This window comes from Ictidomys tridecemlineatus, chromosome 6, assembly GCF_052094955.1.
Source record: "Ictidomys tridecemlineatus isolate mIctTri1 chromosome 6, mIctTri1.hap1, whole genome shotgun sequence".
Classification (NCBI taxonomy): Eukaryota; Metazoa; Chordata; class Mammalia; order Rodentia; family Sciuridae; genus Ictidomys; species Ictidomys tridecemlineatus.
The window spans coordinates 111,538,769-111,561,544 of record NC_135482.1 but is presented as its reverse complement, the minus strand read 5'-3'; the positions used below and the strand labels follow the sequence as shown (position 1 = coordinate 111,561,544).

General features: G+C 64.2%; 1 long non-coding RNA gene across 1 annotated transcript in view; it reads right to left on the bottom strand.

Annotated features, from left to right (window-relative positions):
* LOC120890315 (uncharacterized) overlaps positions 1 to 21,932 on the bottom strand; it is a 333,009-nt gene extending 311,077 nt beyond the window's left edge. Inside the window, exon 1 of the long non-coding RNA XR_013440055.1 lies at positions 21,815 to 21,932. This is a non-coding gene — a long non-coding RNA (uncharacterized LOC120890315). The remainder of the gene's footprint in view (positions 1 to 21,814) is intronic.
* Between the last annotated feature and the right edge of the window lie 844 nt (positions 21,933 to 22,776).

Below are 22,776 nucleotides of genomic sequence, written 5' to 3'. Positions count from 1 at the left end.
CACTGCCAAGGGGAGCAGGGCCAGAGGGGACCAGGACTCAGGGAGAGTGAGGTCTAGGGGGACCAGGGCCCAGGAGAAGCAGAACCAAGGGTAGCAGGGCCTAGGGGAGCAAGTCTTGAGGGAGTAGGGCGCAGGGGAGCAGGGCCAGTGGAGCAGGGCTAGGGGGAGCAGGACAAGGTGGAGTAGGACCAAGAGATAGGAGGATCAAGGGGAGCAGGTCCCAGATGAGCAGGGCTAGTAGGAGCAGAGCCAACAGGGAGTAGGGCCAGGGGAGCAGGACCCATGGGGAGCAGGGCCAGGGGAATTGGGGATAGGGGGAAAAGGGCCAAGGGGAGAAGGGCTCAGGAACAGCAATACCATGGGGAGAAGATCCAGGGGAAGTAGGGCCAGGGGGAGCAGGTCCACAGGGAGCAGGGCACAGGGAAGCAGGACTAGGAGGAGTAAGGTAAAGGGGGAGCAGGGCCCAGGGAAATTGGACCCCAAGGTGGAGCAAGGCCTAGGGGAGCAGGGCCCAGGGGGAGCAGGACCAGAGGGAGCATGGCTCAAGGGAGCAGGGCAAGGGGGAGCAGGACACTTGGGGTACAGGATCCAGGGGAGCAGGGCTAGGGGGAGCAGGAAACATGGGGTGCAGGGCCAGGGGAGCATAGCCAGGTGGAGCAGGACATATGGGAAACAGGGCCCAGGGGAGTATGGCCCAGGGGAGCAGGTCCCAGAAGACCAGGGCCCAGGGGTACAGAGCCAGAGGGAGCAGAGCCAGGGAGAAGAGTCCCAGGGGGAGCAGTGGCAGGGGGTTAATGGTCCAGGAAGAGATGTACCATGGGGAGCAGGCTCAGAGGAAACAGGGTAAGAGGGAGCAGGGCCAGGGGGAGCAGTTAACAGTGGGAGAAGGGCCCGGAGAAGAGGGCCCATGGGAAGCAAGACCAGGGTGAGCAGGGCCCAGGCAGAGAAGGGCCCAGGGGGTAGTAGAGAACAGGGGAGTAGGGCCCAGGAGCAGCATGGCCCAAATGAGCAGGGCCAGGGGGAGCAGGGCAAGGGAATTAGGGCCAGGAAGAGAAGGGCGCATGGGGAGCAGGGCCAAGGAAAGAAGGACAAGTGGGCGCAGGGCCCAGGGGAGTAGGGCAAGGGGGAGTAGGTCCCAGAGGATCAGTGTCCACGAAATCAGGGCCAGGGGGAGCAGAGTCATGGAGGAAAGGTCCAGGGGTAGCAGACCAGGGGACATGGGTCCAGGGAGAGCAGTACCAGGGGAAGCAGGTCCCAAGGAGCAGGCCCATAGATTCAGGGAAAGGGGGAGAAGGGACAGGGGTATCAGGGAAAGGAGAAACAGGAAACATGGGGAGAAGGGCCAACGGGAGAAGGTCCCATGTGGAGCAAGACCAGTGGGAACAGGTCCCAGGGGGATAAAGGCCAGGGGGATAAGTGCCTAGGGTGATCAGGGTGCAGAAGAGCAGAAACTATGGGGAGCAGGGCCCAGCAGAACAGGCCCAGGGGAAGTAGGGATCAGTAGACAAGGGCCCAGGGGAGCAAGGCCCAGGGGAGAATAGCCAGAGGATTAGGGCCAGGAAGAGCAGGGCCCACAGGGAGCAGGGCCAGGGGGAGCAGGGCCCAGGAAAGAAAGACCAGAGGAATCATGGCCCAGGGGAGCAGAGCCAGGGGGAACAGGATCAAGGGGGAACAGCACCGAGAGGGAGTGGAGCACAGACAGGAGCAGGGACCAGAGGAGCAGGGTCCAGGTGTGAGCAGGATAAGAGGGAACATGGCCCAGAGGTGTAGGGCCGGGGTTGGGGGGCGGTGGGGAGCATGGCACAGGGGATTAAGGCCCAGGGACCAGGGCCAGGGGGACCAGGGCCAGGGGGAACAGGGCCCGGTGAGCAGGGCCCATGAGGAGCAAGACAAGGGGAGCAGGGCCCAAGGGAAGAAGGGTCCATGGGGAATAGGGCACAGAAAAGCAGGGCCCTGGAGGACCATGGCCAAGGGGAGCAGGGCCAGGAAAATCAGGGCCCAAATGAGTAGGGCCAGGGGGAGCAGGGCAAGGGGATTAGGGCCAGGAAGAGCAGGGCCCATGGGGAGCAGGGCCAGGGGAAGAAGGACAAGTGGATGCAGGGCTCAGGGGAGTAGGGCAATGGAAAGTAGGTCCCAGAGAAGCAGTGTCCAGGGAATCAGGGCCAGGGGGAGCAGAGCCATGGAGGAAAGGGCCAGGGGGAGCAGACCAGGGGACATGGGACCAATGAGACCAGTACAAGGGGGAGCAGTTCCCAAGGAGCAGGCCCATAGATTCAGGGAAAGGTGGAGCAGGGACAGGGGTATCAGGGAAAGGAGAAACAGGAAACATGGGGAGAAGGGCCCTCGGGAGAAAGTCCCATGGGGATAAAGACCAGGCGGAACAGGTCCCTGGGGGATAAGGGCCCAGGGAGATAAGTACTATGGGGATAAGGTGCAGAAGAGCAGAACCTATGGGGAGCAGGGCCCAGCAGAACAGACCCAGAAGAAGCAGAAATCAGTAGACAAGGGCCCAGGGGAGCAAGGCCCAGGGGAGAATGGCCAGAGGATTAGGGCCAGAAAGAGCAGGGCCCACAGGGAGCAGGGCCAGGAGAAGCAGGGCCCAGGAAAGAAAGACCAGAGGAATCATGGCCCAGGGGAGCAGAGCCAGGGGGAACAGGATCAAGGGGGAACAGCACCAAGAGGGAGTGGAGCACAGACGGGAGCAGGGCCCAGAGGAGCAGGGCCCAGGGGGGAGCAGGGCCCAGAGGTGTAGGGCCGGGGGTGGGGGGCAGTGGGGAGCACGGCACAGGGGATTAAGACCCAGGGACCAGGGCCAGGGGGACCAGGGCCAGGGGGAACAGGGCCCGGTGAGCAGGGCCCATGAGGAGCAAGACCAGGGGAGCAGGGCCCAAGGGAAGAAGGGTCCATGGGGATTAGGGCACAGGGAATCAGGGCCCTGGAGGAACATGGCCCAGGGGAGCAGGGCCAGGAAAAGCAGGGCCCAGGATAGCAGGGACAGAGCGAGCAGGGCCAGGGGATTAGGGCCAGGAAGAGCAGGGCCCATGGGGAGCAGGGCCAGGCGAAGCAGGACACAGGGGTTTGTGGGCACAGGGGTGCAGGGCCAGGAGGAGAAATATTCAGGGGGAGTAGGGCCCAGGGTAGCAGGGACAGGGTGAGCAGATCGCAGAGGAGCAGGGTCCAGGGGAGCAGAACCAGAGGGAGTAGAGCCAGGGATACAAGGGCCAGGGGAGCAGGGTCAAAGGAGAAGGGCCCAGGGAGAGCAGTACCAAGGGGAGAAGGGCCTGGGGAAGCAGGCCCAGGAGAAGCAGGGAAAGGGGGAGCAGGGCCAGGGGGAACAGGGCCCTTGAGAAGCACAGTAAGGGGTTAAGGGCCTGGGCGAGCAGGGCCCAGGGAGAGAAATGGACCAGGGGTAGCAGGCCTCAGAAGAGCAGGGCTCAGCAGGAGCAGGGCCTAGCAGAGCAGGTCCAGGAGAGGAGGGCCCAAGGGAGAAGGGCCTTAGGGAGCAAGGCCTAGGAAAGCAGGACCATAGGGAGCGGTGTTTAGGTGAGCAGGGCCCAGGGGAGCAGGGCTAGGGGGAACACAGCCAGAAGGAGCAGGGCCAAATGGAGCAGAGTCCAGTGAAGCAGGACCAGAAGGAGCAGGGTCAAAGGAGAGCAGGGCACATATGGGGCAGAGCCTAGAAGGAAGCAGGCCCATGGGGAGCAGAACCATGAGTATCAGGGCATAGGGGGAGCAGGACCAGAGGGAGAATGGCCTAGGGAAGCTGGGCCAGGGTATAGCCTGGCCCAGGGGAGCAGGGCCCAGGGGAGCCAGACACAAGAGTAGCAGGCCCCAGGGATCAGGACCAGGGAGACAAGGTCCCATGGGAGCAGGGCCCAGTGGAGCAGAGCTAGGAGGAGCAGTGCCTAGTAAAGCAGCACCAGAGAGAGCAGGGGCCAGGGAGAGCAGGGCCAATGGGAGCAATGTCAGGGGGAGCAGCGCCCAGGGAAGTAGGAAAAGAGGGAGCAGGCCCCAGGGAGGAACAGGGCCCAGGGAAGCAGGGCCAAGGGGAACAGGGCCAGGGGAACAGGGCCAGGGGAACAGGGCCAGAGTGAGCGAGGTGCTATGAAGCAGGACCAGGGGGAGCAGCGCCCAGGGAAGCAGGACCAGAGGGAGCAGGGCCCAGGGAGGAACAGGGCCCAGGGGAGCAGGGCTAAGGGGAATATTGCCAGGGGAACAGGGCCAGAGGGAGCAGGGTGCTATGAAGCAGGACCAGGGGGAACAGGACCCAGGGTGTCAGGGGCCAGTGGGAATGGAGCACAAGGAGGAGCAGGGCCCAGAGGAGCAGGGCCAGAGAGGAGCACGGCCCAGGAGAGCAGGGCTAGAGGGAGTAGGGTCTAGGGGAGCAGGGCCAGAGGGAGTGGAGTCTGATGAAGCAGGACCAGGGGGAGCAGGATCCCGGGAATGCAGGACCAGAGGGAGCATGGCCCAGCGGAGCAGAGCCCATGGGAGCAGGGCCAGGGGGAGCAGGACACAGGGGTTTCAGGGCCCAGGGGAGCAGGGACAGGGGGAGCAGGTCCCAGAGGAACAGAGTTATGGGGAGCACTGGCCAGGAAAGCAGGACCAGAGGGAGCAGGGCCCAGGGAAGCTGGGCCCATGGGGAGCAGGGCAATGGATAGCAGGAAAAGGTGGATCAGGGCCAAAGGATAGGAGGACCAAGGGGATTAGGGCACGGGGAACAGAGCCTATGGGGAGCAACGCCATGGGGAGAAGTGCCCAGCAAAGCAGGACCAGAGAGAGCACAGCCCTGGGAAGAACATGGCCAGGGGGAGCAGGCCCAGAGGGTGCGGGGACTGGGGAAGCAAAACCAGGGGGAGCAGAGCCAAGGGGGAGCAGGGCCCAGGGAGAGCTTTGCACAGGGAGGAGCAGGGCTCAGGGGAGCAAGGCCAGGAGGAGGATGGCCCAGGGGAGCAGGGCCGGGGGAGCAGTGCGCAAGAAAGCAGGACCATGGGGTCAGGACCAGGTGTAGTAGGTTGCAAGGAGAGCAGGACCAGGGGATTAGGGCCAGGGGGATCAGGACCCAGGAAAGCAGGACCAGAGGGAGCATGGCCTAGGGGAGCAGGGCCCAGAGGTGCAGGGCCAGGGGAAGCAAGACACAGGGGAAAAAGGGCCCAGCGGAGCAGGGCCATAGAAAGCAAGTCCCAGGGGAGCAGGTCCCAGGGAGCAGAGCAAGGGGGGAGCAGTGCCAGAAAAGCAGGACCAGAGGGAGAGGGTCCATGGGAACCGGGCCCAGGGAAGCAAAGCCAGGGGAAACACGGCCAGGGGGAGTAGGGTCAGAGGGAACAGGGCCACAGTGAGCAGGGACTGGGGAAACTGGACCAGGGAGACAGGGCCAATGGGGAGCAGGGTCCAGAGAGGGCTCAGCCCATGGAGGAGCAGGGCCCAGGGGAATAGCACCAGGAGGAGCAGGGCCCAAGGGACGCAGGACCAGAGGGAGTAAGGCCCAGGGGAGCATGGCGGGGGGGAGTAGGGCCCAGGTAATGTAGGGTCTATAAAAACAGGGCCCAGGAGGAGCAGAACCAGATGGAGAGTGCCCAGGGGAGCAGGACTGGAGGGAGTAGGGCCCAGGGGAGCAAGGCCAGAGTGAGTGGGGCCAGGGGGACCATGACCATTGGGAACTTGGCCCAGGGGAACAGGGGTTGTGGGAGCAGGGTCCAGGGAAGCAGGACTCAGGGGATCAGGACCAGTGGAAACAGGGCCAAGGGGGAGCAGGGCCCAGGGGGAGCAGAGTCCATGAGGAGCAGATCCCAGGGTGAAGCAGGGCCCGTGGAAGCATGGAAAGGAAGAGCAGAGCCCAGAGGTAGCAGGATCAGAGAGAGCATAGCCAAGTGGAGCAGGGCCAGGGGTAGCAGGACACAGGGGAAGCTGGGCAAGGGGATGCAGGGCCAGGGGTGCAGGTTTTAGAGGAGCAGGGCCCAGGGGAGCAGAGCCAGTGGGAGCTGAGCCAGGGATAAAAGGGCTAGAAGGAGCAGGGCTAGGAGGAGAAGGGCCCAAGGAGAGCGGAACCAGGGGGTGTTGTGCCCGGGGGAGGTGGCCCAGGGGAAGCAGGGCAAGGGGATTAAGGGCTAGGGGGAGCAGGGCCCAGGAGAAAGAGGGACATGGGGAGAAGGTCCTTGGGGAGCAGGGTCCATGGGGAGCAAGTCCATGGGGAGCAGGGCTCAGGGAAAGAAGGGCCCAGCGGGAATAGGGCCCAGGAATACAGGGCCACGGGGAACAGTGCCAGGGGGAGCAAGGCCAAGGAAAGCAAGGCAAAGGGAAGCAGGACCAGGGGGAGCAGGGCTGAGGGGGAGCTGGGCCCAGTGGGAGGGGAGCCTAGGGGGAGCAGAACAAGAGGGAGCTAGTCCTGTGGGAGCAGGACCAGGGGGGAGCAGGATGAGAGGGACCAGGGCCTGGAGGAGAGGGACCAAGGAATCAGGGCCAGGGGAGCTGTGCCAGGGGATTAGGTGTAGGGGAAGAAGGCCCAGGGAATCAAGACCAGGTGGAGCAGGACCCAGGTGGAGCAGGGCCCAGGGGGAGTGGGGCAAGGGAACTCAGGGCCCAGTGGGAGCAGAACCAGGGAGAGTAGGTCCCAGGGGTAGAGGACTGGGGGGAGTTGGTCCCAGGGGAGCAGGGACAGGTGGAACAGGGTCCGGGAGGAGCAGGACCGGGGGGAGCAGGGCCCAGAGAGAGGAGGATCAGAGGGAGCAGGGCCCAGGAGATCAGGGCTAGTGGGAGAAGAGCCCACAAGGAGTAGGGCCAGATGGAGCAGTACTAGGGAAGCAGGGCCCATGGGGAGCAAAACCAGGGGGACCAGGGCCCAGGAGCAGGATCCAAGCAAGCAGGGCCAGGAGAAGCAAGGCCCAGGGGAACAGGATCAGAGGGAGCAGGGTCGGGGGAAGAGGGCCATGGGGAACAGGTCCAGAGCGAGCGGGGCCTGGAATACCAGGACCATGGAGAGCAGGGCCAAGGGGGAGCAGGACTCAGGGGGAGCGGAGCCCATGGGGGAGTGGAGCCCAGGTTGGACCAGGGCCCAAGAGACCATGCCCATGAGGAGCAAGGCACATGTGAAGCAGGGATCAGGGGTAGCAGGACCCGGGGTAGCATCACCCATGTGGAGCAAGCCCATGGGGAGCAGGGACCACAGGGAGGAGGCCCCAGGTGGAGCAGGGCCCAGGGGTGCAGGACCAGGGGAAGCAGGGACCAGGAGAGGAGGGACCTGGGGAGCAGGGCCAGGGGGAGCAGGGCCAAGGGATTAGGGTAAGAAGGAGCTGGGCCATGGGGAGTAGGACCAAGTGGAGCAGGGCCCAAGGAGAGCGGACCATGGGATCAGGGCCAGGAGGATCAGGACCCATGGGGAGCAGTGACAGGGGGATCAGGGACCACGAAATCAGGACCAGAGGGAACAGGGCACAGGGGAGCATGGCCTAGACGAGCAGGCTTAGAGGGAACACGGCCAGGGGTAGCAGGGCCAGAGGGGACCAGGACTCAGGGAGAGTGAGTTCTAGGGGGACCAGGGCCCAGGAGGAGCAGAACCAAGGGTAGCAGGGCCCAGGGGAGCAAACTTGAGGGAGTAGGGCCCAGGGGAGCAGGGCCAGTGGAGCAGGGCTAGGGGGGAGCAGGACAAGGTGGAGCAGGACCAAGAGATAGGAGGATCAAGGGGACCAGGGCCCAGATGAGCAGGGCTAAGAGCAGCAGAGCCAACAGGGAGTAGGGCTAGGGAAGCCGGGCCCATGGGGAGACGGGCCAGGGGGATTGAGGATAGGGGGAAAGGGGCCAAGAGGAGAAGGGCTCCGGGACAGCAATACCATGGGGAGAAGATCCAGGGGAAGCAGGGCCCATGGAAGCAGGGCCCAGGGGAGCAGGGCAAGGGGGAGCAGGTCCACAGGGAGCAGGACACGGGGAAGCAAGACTAGGAGGAGTAAGGTCAAGGGGGAGCAGGACCCAGGGAAAATGGAGCCCAGGGTGGAGCAGGGCCTAGGGGAGGAGGGCCCAGGGTGAGCAGGACCAGAGGGAGCATGGCATACGGGAGCAGGGCAAGGGGGAGCAGGACACTTGGGGTACAGGGCCCAAAGGAGCAGGGCCTGGGGGAGCAGGACACATGGGGTGCCGGGCCAGGGGAGCATGGCCAGGTGGAGCAGGACATATGGGAAACAGGGCCCAGCGGAGCATGGCCCAGGGGAGCAGGTCTCAGAAGACCAGGGCCCAGGGGAACAGAGCCAGGGGAGCAGAGCCAGGAAGAAGAGTGCCAGGGGGAGCAGTGCCATGGAGATAATGGCCCAGGAAGAAAAGTACCATGGGGAGCAGGCTCAGAGGGAACAGGGTAAGAGGGAGCAGGGCCAGGGGGAGCAGTTAACAGTGGGAGAAGGGCCCGAAAAAGAGGGCCCATGGGGAGCAAGACCAGGCGGAGCAGGGCCCAGGCAAAGAAGGGCCCAGGGGGTAGTAGAGAACAGGGGAGCAGGGCCCAGGAGGAGCAGAGCCCAAATGAGCAGGGCCAGGGGGAGCAGGGCAAGGGAATTAGGGCCAGGAAGAGCAGGGCCCATGGGGATGAGGGTCAGGAGAAGAAGGACAAGTGGATGCAGGGCCCAGGGGATTAGGGAAAGGGGGAGTAGGTCCCAGAGAAGCATTGTCCAGGGAATCAGGGCCAGGGGGAGCAGAGCCATGGAGGAAAGGGCCAGGGGCAGCAGACCAGGGGACAAGGGCCCAATGAGAGCAGTACCAGGGGGAGGAGGTCCCAAGGAGCAGGCCCATAGATTCAGGGAAAGGGGGAGCAGGGAGAGGGGTATCAGGGAAAGGAAAAACAGGAAACATTGGGAGAAGGGCCCTCGGGAGAAAGTCCCATGGGGATCAAGACCAGCCGGAACAGGTCACAGGGGGATAAGGTCCCAGGGGGATAATGGACTAGGGGGATCAGGGTCAGAAGAGCAGTACCTATGGGGAGCAGGGCCCAGCAGAACAGGCCCAGGGGAAGCAGGGATCAGTAGACAAGGGCCCAGGGGAGCAAGGCCCAGGGGAGAATGGCCAGAGGATTAGGGCCAGTAAGAGCAGGGCCCACAGGGAACAGGGCCAGGAGGAGCAGGGCCAAGGAAAGAAAGACGAGAGGAATCATGGCCCAGGGGAGCAGAGCCAGGGGGAACAGGATCAAGGGGGAACAGCACCGAGAGGGAATGGAGCACACATGGGAGCAGGGCCCAGAGGAGCAGGGCCCAGAGGTGTAGGGCCGGGGGTGGGGGGCGGTGGGGAGCACGGCACAGGGGATTAAGGCCCAGGGACCAGGGCCAGGGGGAACAGGGCCAGGGGGAACAGGGCCCGGTGAATAGGGATCATGAGGAGCAAGACCAGGTGAGCAGGGCCCAAGGGAAGAAGGGTCGATGGAGAGTAGGGCACAGGGAAGCAGGGCCCGGGAGAACCATGGCCCAGGGGTGCAGGGCCAGGAAAAGCAGAGCCCAGGACAGCAGGGACAGGGCGAGCAGGGCCAGGGGATTAGGGCCAGGAAGATCAGGGCCCATGGGGAGCAGGGCCAGGCGAAGCAGGACACAGGGCTTGCTGGGCACAGGGGTGCAGGGCCAAGGGGAGAAATTTTCAGGGGGAGTAGGGCCCAGGGTAGCAGGGACAGGGTGAGCAGATCGCAGAGGAGCAGGGTCCAGGGGAGCAGAACCAGAGGGAGTAGAGCCAGGGATACAAGGGCCACCGGAGCAGGGTCAGAGGAGAAGGGCCCAGGGAGAGCAGTACCAAGGGGAGCAGGGCCTGGGGAAGCAGGCCCAGGAGAAGCAGGGAAAGTGGGAGGAGGGCCAGGGGGAACAGGGCCCTTGAGAAGCAGAGTAAGCGGTTAAGGGACTGGAGGAGCAGGGCCCAGGGAGGGAAGGGACCAGGGGGAGCAGGGCTCAGGAGAGCAGGGCTCAGCAGGAGCAGGGCCCAGCAGAGCAGGCCCAGGAAAGGAGGGCCCAAGGGAGAAGGGCCTTAGGGAGCAAGGCCTAGGACAGCAGGACCAGAGGGAGCAGTGCCTAGGTGAGCAGGGCCCAGGGGAGCAGGGCTAGGGGGAACACAGCCAGAGGGAGCAGGGCCAAATGGAGCAGAGCCCCGTGAAGCAGGACCAGAAGGAGCAGGGTCAAAAGAGTGCAGGGCACAGATGGAGAAGAGCCTAGGGGGAAGCAGGCCCAAGGGGAGCAGAATCATGAGTATCAGGGCCTAGGGGAAGCAGGACAAGAGGGAGCATGGCCTAGGGGAGCTGGGCCAGGGTATAGCCTGGCCCAAGGGAGCAGGGCCCAGGGGAGCCAGACACAAGAGTAGCAGGCCCCAGGGAGCAGGACCAGGGAGACAAGATCCCATGGGAGCAGGGCCCAGGGGAGCAGAGCTAGGAGGAGCAGTGCCTAAGAAAGCAGCACCAGAGAGAGCAGGGGCCAGGGAGAGCAGGGCCAATGGGAGCAATGGCAGGGGGAGCAGCGCCCAGGGAAGCAGGACCAGAGGGAGCAGGGCCCAGGGAGGAACAGGGCCCAGGGGAGCAGGGCCAAGGCGAACAGTGCCAGGGGAAAAGGGCCAGAGGGAGCAGGGTGCTATGAAGCAGGAACAGGGGGAGCAGGACCCAGGGTGTCAGGGGCCAGTGGGAGTGGAGCAGAAGGAAGAGCAGGGCCCAGAGGAGCAGGGCCAGAGGGGAGCAGGGTCCAGTAGAGCAGGGCTAGAGGGAGGAGGGTCTAGGGGAGCAGGGCCAGAGGGAGTGGGGTCTGGTGATGCAGGACCAGGTGGAGCAGGATCCCAGGGAAGCAGGACCAGAGGGAGCATGGCCCAAAAGAGCAGAGTCCATGGGAGCAGGTCCAGGGGGAGCAGGACACAGGGGTTGTGGGGCCCAGGGGAGCAGGGCCAGGGGCAGCAGGTCCCAGAGGAACAGAGTTATGGGGAGCACTGGCCAGGAAAGCAAGACCAGAAGGAGCAGGGCCCAGGGAAGCTGGGCCCATGGGGAGCAGGCCAATGGATAGCAGGAAAAGGTGGATCAGGGCCCAAGGATAGCATGACCAGTGGATTAGGGCCAGGGGAATCGAGCCTATGGGGAGCAATGCTATGGGGAGAAGTGCCCAGCAAAGCAGAACCAGAGAGAGCACAGCTCTGGGAAGAACATGGCCAGGGGGAGCAGGCCAGACGGTGCGGGGACTGGGGAAGCAAAACCAGGGGGAGCAGAGCCAAGGGGGAGCAGGGCCCAGGGAGAGCTTAGTACAGGGAGAAGCAGGGCTCAGGGGAGCAAGGCCAGGAGGAGGATGGCCCAGGGGAGCAGGGCCGGGAGAGCAGTGCGCAAAAAAGCAGGACCATGGGGTCAGGACCAGGTGTAGTAGGTCGCAAGAGAGCAGGACCAGGGGATTAGGGCCAGGGGGATCAGGGCCCAGGAGAGCAGGACCAGAGGGAGCATGGCCTAGGGGAGCATGGCCCCGAGGTGCAGGGCCAGGGGAAGCAAGACACAGGGGAAAAAGGGCATAGGGGAGCAGGGCCATGGAAAGCAGGTCCCAGGGGAGCAGGTCCCAGGGGAGCAGAGCAAGGGGGGAGCAGTGCCAGGAAAGCAGGACCAGAGGGAGAAGGGTCCATGGGAACCGGGCCCAGGTAAGCAAAGCCAGGTGAAACAAGGCCAGGGGAAGCAGGGTCAGAGGGAGCAGGGCCACAGTGAGCAGGGCCTGGGGAAACTGGACCAGGGGGACAGGGCCAATGGGGAGCAGGTTCCAGGGAGAGCTGAGCCTAGGGAGGAGCAGGGCCCAGGGGAATAGCACCAGGAGGAGCAGGGCCCAAGGGACGCAGGACCAGAGGGTGTAAGGCCCAGGGGAGCATGGCGGGGGGGAGTAGGGCCCAGGGAATGTGGGGTCTATGGAAGCAGGGCCCAGGAGGAGCAGAACCAGATGGAGAGTGCCCAGGGGAGCAGGACTGGAGGGAGTAGGGCCCAGGTAGCAAGGCCCGAGTGAGTGGGGCCAGGGGGACCATGGCCTTTGGGAGCTTCGCCCAGGGGAGCAGGGTCCAGGGAAAAAGGACTCAGGGGATCAGGACCAGTGGAAACAGGGCCAAGGGGGAGCAGGGCCCAGGGGGAGCAGAGTCCATGGGGAGCAGAGCCCAGGGTGAAGCAGGGCCCGTGGAAGCATGGCAAGGAAGAGCAGAGCCCAGAGGTAGCAGGATCAGAGGGAGCATAGTCCAGGGGAGCAGGGCCAGGGGTAGCAGGACACAGGGAAAGCAGGGCAAGGGGATGCAGGGCCAGGGATGCAGGGCCAGGGGAAGCAAGAAACAGGGGGAAAAGGGCCCACGGGAGCAGGGCCATGGAAAGCAGGTCCCAGGAAAGCAGGTTCCAGGGGAGCAGAGCAAGGGGGGAGCAGTGCCAGGAAAGCAGGACCAGAGGGAGCAGGGCCACAGTGAGCAGGGAGTGAGGAAACTGGACCAGTGGGACAGGGCCAATTGGGAGCAGGGTAGAGGGAGAGCTGAGCCAAGAGAGGAGCAGGGCCCAGGGGAATAGCACCAGGAGGAGCAGGGCCCAAGGGACGCAGGACCAGAGGGAGTAAGGCCCAGGGGAGCATGGCGGGGGGGGGGATTAGGGCCCAGGGAAAGTAGGGTCTATGGAAGAAGGGCCCAGGAAAAGCAGAACCAGAGGGAGAGTGCCCAGGGGAGCAGTACTGGAGGGAATAGGGCCCAGAGGAGCAAGGCCAGGGTGAGTGGGGCCAGGGGGACCATGGCCATTGGGAGCATGGCCCAGGGGAGCAGGGGTTGTGGGAGCAGGGTCCAGGGAAGCAGGACTCAGGGGATCAGGACCAGTGGGAACAGGGCCAAAGGGGAGCAGATCCTAGGGGAAGCAGAATCCCGGGGGAGCAGAGCCCAGGGGGAAGCAGGGCCCGTGGAAGTATGGCAAGGAAGAGCAGAGCCCAGAGGGAACAGGATCAGAGGGAGCATGGCCCAGGGGAGCAGGGCCAGGGGTAGCAGGACACAGGGAAAGAAGGGCAAGGGGATGCAGGGCCAGGGGTGCAGGTCGTAGAGGAGCAGAGCCCAGGGGAGCCGAGCCAGGGGGAGCAGAGCCAGGGAGAAGAGTGCCCGGGGGAGCAGTGCCATGGGGATAATGGCCCAGGAAGAGATGTACCATGGGGAGCAGGCTCAGAGGAAATAGGGTAAGAGGGAGCAGGGCCAGGGGGAGCAGTTAACAGTGGGAGAAGGGCCCAGGGAAGAGGGCCCAAGGGGAACAAGACTGGGGGAGCAGGGCCCAGGCAAAGAAGGGCCCAGGGGGTAGTAGAGAACAGGGGAGCAGGGCCCAGGAGCAGCATGGCCCAAATGAGCAGGGCCAGGGGGAGCAGGGCAAGGGGATTAGGGCCAGGAAGAGCAGGGCCCATGGGGAGCAGGGCCTGGGGAAGTAGGACAAGTGGATGCAGGGCCTAGGGGAGTAGGGCAAGGGGGAGCAGGTCCCAGAGGAGCAGTGTCCAGGAAATCAGAGCCAGCGGGAGCAGAGTCATGGAGGAAAGGTCCAGGTGGGGCAGACCAGGGGACATGGGCCGAGTGAGAGCAGTACCAGGGGGAGCAGGTCCCAAGGAGCTGGCCCATAGATTCAGGGAAAGGGGGAGCAGGGACAGGGGTATCAGGGAAAGAAGAAACAGGAAACATGGGAAGAAGGGCCCACGGGAGCAGGGCCCATAGGGCGCAAGACCAGCGAGAACAGGGCCCAGGGGTATAAGGGTCTAGGGGGATCAGGGCGCAGAATTGCAGAACCAATGGTGAGCAGGGCCAAGAAAAACAGACCCAGGGGAAGCAGGGATCAGTAGATAAGGTCCCAGGGCAGCAAGGCCCAGGGGAGAATGGCAAAAGGATTAGGGTCAGTAAGAGCAGGGCCCCCAGGGAGCAGGGCCAGGGGGAGAAGAGCCCAGGAAAGAAGAGGAATCATGGCCCAGGGGAGCAGAGCCAGGGGGAACAGGATCAAGGGGGAGCAGCACCGAGAGGGAGTGGAGCACAGACTGGAGCAGGGCCCAGAGGAGCAGGGCCCAGGGGGGAGCAGGATAAGAGGGATCATGGCCCAGAGTTGGAGGGCCGGGGGTGGGGGGCGGTGGGGAGCACGGCACAGGTGATTAAGGCCCAGGGACCAGGGCCAGGGGGACCAGGGCTAGGGGGAACAGGGCCCGGTGAGCCGGGCCCATGAGGAGCAAGACCAGGGGAGCAGGGCCCAAGGGAAGAAGGGTCCATGGGGAGTAGGGCACAGGGAAGCAGGGCCCTGGAGGACCATGGCCCAGGAGAGCAGGGCCAGGAAAAGCAGGGCCCAGGAGAGCAGGGCCAGGGCGAGCAGGGACAGAGGATTAGGGCCAGGAAGAGTAGGGCCCATTGGGAGCACGGCCAGGTGAAGCACGACACATGGGTTTGCTCTGCACAGGGATGGAGGGCCAGGGGGAGAAATACTCAGGCGGAGCAGGGCCCAGGGTAGCAGGGACTGGGCGACGAGGTCGCAGAGGAGCAGGGTCCAGGGGAGCAGAACCAGAGGGAGTACAGCCAGGGAAACAAGAGCCAGGGGTAGCAGAGTCAGAGGAGAAGGGCCCAGGGAGAGCAGTACCAAGGGGAGCAGTGCCTGGGGAAGCAGGCCAAGGAGAAGCAGGGAAAGGGGGAGCAGGGCCAGGGGGAACAGGGCCCAGGAGAAGTAGAGTAACGCGTTAAGGAACTCAGGGAGCAGGGCCCAGGGAGAGAAGGGATCAGGGGGAGCAGGGCTCAAAGAGCAGGGCTCAGAAGGAGCAGGGCCCAGCAGAGCAGGTCCAGAAGAAGCAGGCCCAGGAGAGCAGGGCCCAAGGAGAATGGCCTGAGGGAGCAAGGCCCAGGAAAGCAGGACCAGAGGGAGTAGGGCATAGATGAGCACGGCCCAGGGGAGCAGGGCTAGGGAGAACACAGCCAGAGGGAGCAGGGCCAAATGGAGCAGGGTCCAGTGAAGCAGGACCAGAAGGAGCAGGGTCAAAGGAGATCAGGGCACAGATGGGGCAGAGCCTAGGGGGAAGCAGGGCCAAGGGGAGCAGAGCCAGGGGTATCAGGGCCTAAGGGGAGCAGGACCAGAGGGAGAATGGCCTAGGGGAGCTGGGCCAGGGTATAGCATGGCCCAGGGGAACAGGGCCCAGTGGAGAAGGGCCAGGGGGAGCCAGACACAGGAGTAACAGGCCCCAGGGAGCAGGGCCAGGGAGAGGAGGTATCAGGGGAGCAGGGCCCAGGGGAGGAGAGCTACGGGGAGCAGTGCCTAAGAAAGCAGAACCAGAGGGTATAGGGGGCAGGGAGAACAGGGCTCATGGGATCAATGCCAGGGGGGAGCAGCACCCAGGGAAGCAGGGCCAGAGGGAGCAGGCCCCAAGGAGGAACAGGGCCCAGGGGAGCAGGGCCAGGGTGAACAGGGCCAGGGGAACAGGGCCAGAGGGAGCAGGGTGCTAAGAAGCAGGACCACTAGGAGAAGGATCCAGGGTGTGCAGGTCCCAGGGGGAGTGGAGCACAAGGAGGAGCAGGACCCAGGGGAGCAGGGCCAGAGGGGAACAGGGCCCAGGGGAGCAGGGCTAGAGGGAGTAGGGCCTAGGGGAGCAGGGTCAGAGGAAATGGGGTTTGGTGAAGCAGGACCAGGGGGAGCAGGATCCTGGGAAAGCAGGACCAGAGGGAGCATGGCCAAGGGGAGCAGAGCCCATGGGAGCAGGGCAACGGGGAGCAGGACACAGGGGTTGCAGGGCTCAGGGGAGCAGGGCCAGGGGGAGCAGGTCCCAGAGAAGCAGATTTATGGGGAGCACTGGCCAGGAAAGCAGGACCAGAGGGAGCAGGGCCCAGGGAAGCTGGGCCCATGGGGAGCAGGGCCATGGGTAGCAGGAAAAGTTAGATCAGGGCCCAAGGATAGCAGGACCAAGGGATTAGGGCCAGGGGAACAGAGCCTATGTGGAGCAATGCCTTGGGGAGAAGTGCCCAGCAACGCAGGACCAGAGGGAGCACAGCCCTGGGAAGAACATGGCCAGGGGGACCAGGGCCAGAGGGAGCAGGGACCGGGGAAGCAAAACCACAGGGAGCAGAGCCAAGGGGGAGTAGGGCCCAGGGAGAACATAGCACAGGGAGGAGCAGGGCTCAGGGGAGCAAGGCCAGGAGGAGGATGGCCCAGGGAAGCAGGGCTGGGGGTGAAGTGCGCAGGAAAGCAGGACCACGGGGTCAGGACCAGGTGTAGTAAGGCGCATGGAGAGCAGGAACAGGGGATTAGGGCCAGGGGGATCAGGGCCCAGGAAAGCAGGACCAGAGGGAGCATGGCCTCGGGGAGCAGGGCCCAGGGGAGCAGGGCCAGGGGAAGCAAGACACAGGGAAAAAAGGGCCCAGGGGAGCAGGGACATGGAAAGCAGGTCCCACGGGAGCAGGTCCCAGGGAAGCAGAGCAAAAGGGGAGTAGTGCCAGGAAAGCAGGACCAGTGGAAGCAGGGCTCATCGGAACCAGGCCCAGGGGAGCAGGTCCAGGGGAATCACGGCCAGGGGGAGCAGGGTCAGAGGGAGCAGGGCCACAGAGAGCAGGGTCTGGGGAAGCAGGACCAGAAGACATGGCCTATAGGGAGCAGGGTCCAGGGAGAGCTGAGCCCAAGCAGGAGCAGGGCCCAGGGGAATAGCACCAGGAGGAGCAGGGCCCAAGGGACCCAGGACCAGAGGAAGTAAGGCCCAGGGGAGCAAGGCCAGGGTGAGTGGGGCCAGGGGGACCATGGCCATTGGGAGCATGGCCCAGGGGAGCAGGGGTTTTGGAGCAGGGTCCAGGGAAGCAGGACTCAGGGGATCAGGACCAGTGGGAACAGGGCCAAGGGGGAGCAGGGCCCAGGGGGAGCAGAGTCCAGGGGGAGCAGAGTCCAGGGTGAAGCAGGGCCCGTGGAAGCATGGCAAGGAAGAGCAGAGCCCAGAGGTAGCAGAATCAGAGGGAGCATAGCCCAGGAGTGCAGGGCCAGAGGTAGCAGGACACAGGGGAAGCAGGGCAAGGGGGTGCAGGGCCAGGGGTGCAGGTCTTAGAGGAGCAGAGCCCAGAAGAGCAGAGCCAGTGGGAGCTGAGCCAGAAAGAAAAGGGCTAGGGGGAGCAGGGCTAGGAGGAGAAGGGCCCAAGGAGAGCGGAACCAGGGGGTGCAGTGCCCAAGGAAGGTGGCCCAGGGGAAGCAGGGCAAGGTGATGAAGGGCCAGGGGGAGCAGGAACCAGGAGAAAGAGGGACATGGGCAGAAGGGCCTGGGGGAGCAGGGCCCATGGGGAGCAAGTCCATGGGGAGCAGGGCTCAGGGAAAGAAGGGCCCAGAGGGAATGGGGCCCAGGAATACAGGGCCACGGGGAACAGTGCCAGGGGGAGTAAGGCCAAGGAGAGCAAGGCAAAGGGAAGCAGGACCAGGGGGAGCAGGGCCCAGGGGAGAAGGGCCAGGGGGAGCAGGTCCACAGGGAGCAGGGCACAGGGAAGCAGGACTAGGAGGAGTAAGGTCAAGGGGGAGCAGGGCCCAGGGAAATTGGAGCCCAGGGTTGAGCAGGGCCTAGGGGAGCAGGGCCCAGGGGGAGCAGGACCAGAGGGAGCATGGCCCATGGGAGCAGGGCAAGGGGGAGCAGGACACTTGGGGTACAGGGCCCAGGGGAGCAGGGCCACGGGGAGCAGGACACATGGGGTGCAGGGCCAGGGGAGCATGGCCAGGTGGATCAGGACATATGGGAAACAGGGCCCAGCGGAGCATGGCCCAGGGGAGCAGGTCCCAGTAGACCAGGGCTCAGGGGTACAGAGCCAGGGGCAGCAGAGCCAGGGATAAGAGTACCAGGGGGAGCAATGCCAGGGGGATAATGGCCCAGGAAGAGATGTACCATGGGGAGCAGACTCAGAGGAAACAGGGTAAGAGGGAGCAGGGCCAGGGCGAGCAGTTAACAGTGGGAGAAGGGCCCGGAGAAGAGGGCCCATGGGGAGCAAGACCAGGGGAAGCAGGGCCCAGGCAGAGAAGGGCCCAGGGGGTAGTAGAGAACAGGGGAGCAGGGCCCAGGAGGAGCATGGCCCAAATGAGCAGGGCCAGGGGGAGCAGGGCAAGGGGATTAGGGCCAGGAAGAGCAGGGCCCCTGGGGAGCAGGGCCAAAGGAAGAAGGACAAGTGGATGCAGGGCCCAGGGGAGTAGGGCAAGGGGGAGTAGGTCCCAGAGGAGCAGTGTCCATGGAATCAGGGCCAGGGTGAGCAGAGTCATGAAGGAAAGGGCCAGGGGGAGCAAACCAGGGGACATGGGCCCAGTGAGAGCAGAACCAGGGGGAGGAGGTCCCAAGGAGCAGACCCATAGATTCAGGGAAAGGGGGAGCAGGGACAGGGGTATCAGGGAAAGGAGAAACAGGAAACTTGGTGAGAAGGACCAACGGGAGAAGATCCCATAGGGAGCAAGACCAGTGGGAACAGGTCCCAGGGGGATAAAAGCCCAGGGGGATAAGGGCCTAGGGGGATCAGGGCGCAGAAGAGCAGAACCTATGGGGAGCAGGGCCCAGCAGAACAGGCCCAGGGGAAGCAAGGATAAGTAGACAAGGGTCCAGGGGAGCAAGGCCCAGGGGAGAATGGCCAGAAGATTAGGGCCAGGAAGAGCAGGGCCCACAGGGAGCAGGGCCACGGGGAGCAGGGTCCAGGAAAGAAAGACCAGAGGAATCATGGCCCAGGGGAGCAGAGCCAGGGGGAACAGGATCAAGGGGAAACAGCACCGAGAGGGAGTGGAGCACAGACGGGAGCAGGGCCCAGAGGAGCAGGGTCCAGGGGTGAGCAGGATAAGAGGGAACATGGCCCAGAGGTGTATGGCCGGGGGTGGGGGGCGGTGGGGAGCACGGCACAGGGGATTAAGGCCCAGGGACCAGGGCCAGGGGGACCAGGGCCAGGGGGAACAGGGCCCGGTGAGCAGGGCCCATGAGGAGCAAGACCAGGGGAGCAGGGCCCAAGGGAAGAAGGGTCCATGGGGAGTAGGGCACAGGGAAGCAGGGCCCTGGAGGACCATGGCCCAGGAGAGCAGGGCCAGGAAAAGCAGGGCCCAGCATAGCAGGGACAGGGCGAGCAGGGCCAGGGGATTAGGACCAGGAAGATCAGGGCCCATATGGAGCAGGGCCAGGAGAAGGAGGACACAGCGGTTGCTGGGCACAGGGGTGCAGGCCAGGGTAGAAATACTCAGGGGGAGCAGGGCCCAGGGTAGCAGGGACAGGGTGAGTAGATTGCAGAAGAGCAGGGTCCAGGGGAGCAGAACCAGAGGGAGCGGATCCTGGGATACAAGGGCTAGGGGAAGCAGGGTCAGAGGAGAAGCGCACAGGGAGAGCAGTACCAAGGGGAGCAGGGCCCAGGGAAGCTGGGCACATGGGGAGCATGGCCATGGGTAGCAGGAAAAGGTGGATTAGAACCCAAGAATAGCACGACCAGGGGATTAGGGCCAGGGGAACAGAGCCTATGGGGAGTAATGCCATGGGGAGATGTGTCCAGGAAAGCAGGACCAGAGGGAGCACAGCCCTGGGGAGAACATTGCCAGGGGGAGCAGGGCCAGAGGAAGCGGTTAGCGGGGAAGCAAAACCAAGGGGAGCAGAGCCAAAGGCTTGCAGGGCCCAGGGAGGGCTTAGCACAGGGTGGAGCAGGGCTCAGGGGAGCAAGGCCAGGAGGAGGATGGCCCAGGGGAGCAGGGCCGGGGGAGCAGTGCGCAGGAAAGCAGGACCATGGGGTGAGGACCAGGTGTAGTAGGGTGCAAGGAGAGCAGGACCAGGGGATTAGGGCCAGGGGGATCAGGGCCCAGGAAAGCAGGACCAGAGGGAGCATGGCCTAGGGGAGCAGGGCCCAGAGGTGCAGGGTCAGGGGAAGCAAGACACAGGGGAATAAGGGCCCAGGGGAGCAGGGCCATGGAAAGCAGGTCCCAGGGGAGCAGGTCCCAGGGGAGCAGAGCAAGGTGTGGAGCAGTGCCAGGAAAGCAGGACCAGAGGGAGAAGGGACCATGGAAACCGGGCCCAGGGGCGCAGAGCCAGGGGAAACACTGCCAGGGGGAGCAGGGTCAGAGGGAGCAGGGCCACAGTGAGCAGGGCCTGGGGAAACTGGACCAGGGGGACAGGGCCAATGGGGAGCAGGGTCCAGGGAGAGATGAGCCCAGGGAGGAGCAGGGCCCAGGGGAATAGCACCAGGAGGAGCAGGGCCCAAGGGACGCAGGACCAGAGGGAGTAAGGCCCAGGGGAGCATGGCGGGGGGGAGTAGGGCCCAGGGAAAGTAGGGTCTATGGAAGCAGGGCCTAGGAGGAGCAGAACCAGAGGGAGAGTGCCCAGGGGAGCAGGACTGGAGGGAATAGGGTCCAGGGGAGCAAGGCCAGGGTGAGTGGGGCCAGGGGTACCATGGCCATTGGGAGCATTGCCCAGGGGAGCTGGGGTTGTGGGAGCAGGGTCCAAGGAAGCAAGACTCAGGGGATCAGGACCAGGGGGAACAGGGCCAAGGGGGAGCAGGGCCCAGGGGGAGCAGAGCCCAGGGGGAGTGGGGCCCAGGGTAATCCGGGACTAGGGGGAGCCGAACCAGGGAGATCAGGGCCCAGGGGTAGAGGACTGGGGGGAGTTGGTCCCAGGGGAGCAGGGCCAGGTGGAACAGGATCCAGGGTGGGCAGGACCGGGGGGAGCAGGGCCTAGAGAGAGGAGGATCAGGGGGAGCAGGGCCCAGGAAATCAGGGCTAGGGGGAGCAGAGCCCAAAAGGAGTAAGGCCAGGTGGAGCAGGTCTAGGGAATCAGGGCCCATGGGGAGCAGGACCAGAGGGAGCAGGGCCCAGAGAGCAGGGCCGGGTGGAGCAGGTCCCAGGGAAGCAGGGCCAGGAGGAGCAAGGCCCAGGGGAACAGGATCAGAGGTAGCAGGGTCAGGGGGAAGACGGCCAAGGGGAGCAGGGCCACAGAGAGCGGAGCCTGGAAAACCAGGACCATGGAGAGCGGGGCCAAGGGGGAGCAGGACTCAGGGGGAGCGGAGCCCATGGGGGAGGGGAGCCCAGGTTGGAGCAGGGCCCAAAAGACCAGGGCCATGAGGAGCAGGGCACATGAGAAGCAGGGATCAGGGGTAGCAGGACCCGGGGTAGCACCACCCATGTGGAGCAAGCCCATGGGGAACAGGGACCATGGGTAGGAGGCCCCAGGGGGAGCAGGGCCCAGGGGTGCAGGACCAGGGGAAGCCTGGGACCAGGAGAGGAGGGACCTGGGGAGCAGGGCCAGGGGGAGCAGGGCCAAGGGATTAGGGCCAGAAGGAGCAGGGCCACGGGGAGCAGGACCAAGTGGAGCAGGGCCCAAGGAGAGCAGGACCATGGGATCAGGGCCAGGAGGATCAGGACCCCTGGGGAGCAGGACCAGGGGGATTGGGGATAGGGGGAAAAGGGCCAAGAGGAGAAGGGCTCAGGGATAGCAATACCAGGGGGATAAGATCCAGGGGAAGCAGGGCCCAGGGAAGCAGGGCCCAGGGGAGCAAGGCCAGGGGGAGCAGGTCCACAGGGAGTAGGGAACAGGGAAGCAGGACTAGGAGGTGTAAGGTCAAGGCGGAGCAAGGCCCAGGGAAATTGGAGCCCAGGGTGGAGCAGGGCCTAGGGGAGCAGGGCCCAGGGGCAGCAGGACCACAGCGAGCATGGCCCAAGGGAGCAGGGCAAGGGGGAGCAGGTGACTTGGGGTACAGATCTCAGGGGAGCAGGGCCAGGGGGAGCAGGACACATGGGGTGCAGGGCCTGGGGTGCATGGTCAGGTGGAGCAGGACATACGGGAAACAGGGTCCAGGGGAGCATGGCCCAGGGGAGCAGGTCCCAGAAGAGAAGGGCCCAGGGGAGCAGAGCCAAGGGGAGCAGTGGCAGGGGGATAATGGCACTTACTGAATGGAGGGCCAGCCCAGAGGTTCTGGGACGAGGATCCGCCTTTCCTGAGGTACCTAGAAGCCTTCAGACTCCCTTGGTCTTCTTGCAGGCAGCTCTGTGCTTCCAGACCGCCCTGCACCCTTCGCGCATGCGCACGCCCTTCGCTGGAGGCACTTTGGCGCTTGCGCGCTGCCACCCAAGGGCTCCAGTGTCAGTTGGGGCTCTGGCGTCCGTTAGGGCTCCAGCAGGGCAAGGCGCAGGCGCGATCGCAGAGGGCAGGTTCCCAACGGCTGGCCGGGCTGCCATGGAGGCGTCCAGACTCAGTCCCATAGGCCCGGAGGTACTGGCCCCCGCGAACCTCTCCTGTCCCCAGTGTGTCCCTGCCTGGTTCTGTGCTCCCAGGGCAGCCCAGGAGCCTGCCTTGCCTCCCCTAGGACGCGGACCATCAGCACCAGACCCAGAAGTGAGGGGTGTGTTGTCCAGTGCTACGTCGAGGCGTCGTCCATTCATGTCCTTTACAGCCTGTGCGGTCCCTGGGTTTCAGGGCACCTGTGCGGTGCTTGAGAAGCAGGGTTTCAGTCAGCAGGTCCTCGACTTGGCTCCTGTCGATGTCAGAGGAAGTGGTGATGATCATCTTCTTGTTCAATGTGAAATCTGTGAATGTTGGGGACACTGTCAGCTGACATCTGGGTTGTTAGCTGAAGGACGCTCTTTTCCTGTGATCTTAGCGACTTTGCACAAGGGAAAATACTGAGCCAAGTTTTCTGAGTGGCATGTGGTCACACCGTGACTGACTTGCTGTCATAGGTTAGCTGTTGGTGCGAGCCTCTGGACAGAGCACCTGAATGATGATGGGAGAACAGTGTGACCACAAGTAGTGTACAATAAATAGAGTCATGTTTTATTATTATTAAATTTTGTGGTACTCATCTTTTACATGAGTAAAGTTATGTGTTCTTTTTTGTAAATGTTCATTGGCA